Here is a 791-nt window from a genome sequence, read left to right as displayed (position 1 = left end):
TTAACATATAAATATATGTACATAGATCTATTTCCCTATCATTATATAAGAAATATACTCACATATGGACACGCCTGTATTTAGACCTCTATAAATGTCCTTTGCTTCCTAGTTCTTTCCTCTATTTCCTTTTACTTTCCTCTTGTCCCACTATCATGATCAGCCTTCATTCCTGGTTCAATAAGTCCTCTAGGCTACATTGCCCTTGATCAAGCCACACCACGCATCCTATGCCCTTCTAGCCATTTGAGATCATTTGTTGTTTCCTTGTCCCTGGGTTTGTTAACACCCACTTCCTTTCCTCTGCCTCCCCTTCTCTCTTGTGTTCCGCCTGCGCCCTTCCCCCGCCAACCGTAGGTCCCATTGTTTTCTGCTCTGGATTGTCTATCCCGCCTATCATATCTAGATAGACATGCATAGATAATAACAAACACAAAACAAGATATCATGTCTAGATAGACAAGCATAGACAATAATAAACACAAAACAAGATAAAGCAAAACAAAACGATTAAGAAAACAATAGAAAAAGAAAAAGAAATGCCTATAAATAGTTCCAGGTCTATTTGTTGACCTTTAGGAGTGGTTTCTGGTCCAGTCTGATGGGGTGCCATGCCCTGGCCCGATAGTCTAGTTTTGGTGTTCCCTGGGGACTTCATTGTTTTGCTCCCCTTGCTGCTCTGTTGCACGCCCTCAGTGTTTCACCCAGGAAATAATAAGTATTTTAATTAGGACATAGCCCTGGTGGTGTAGTGGATGGCACACTAGGCTGCTAACTGCAAGATCTGCAGT

This window comes from Echinops telfairi, unplaced genomic scaffold, assembly GCF_000313985.2.
Source record: "Echinops telfairi isolate 266 unplaced genomic scaffold, ASM31398v2 ScPeMD7_2291;HRSCAF=2852, whole genome shotgun sequence".
In the NCBI taxonomy this organism is placed as follows: Eukaryota; Metazoa; Chordata; class Mammalia; order Afrosoricida; family Tenrecidae; genus Echinops; species Echinops telfairi.
Note: the sequence above shows the minus strand (reverse complement) of the source record.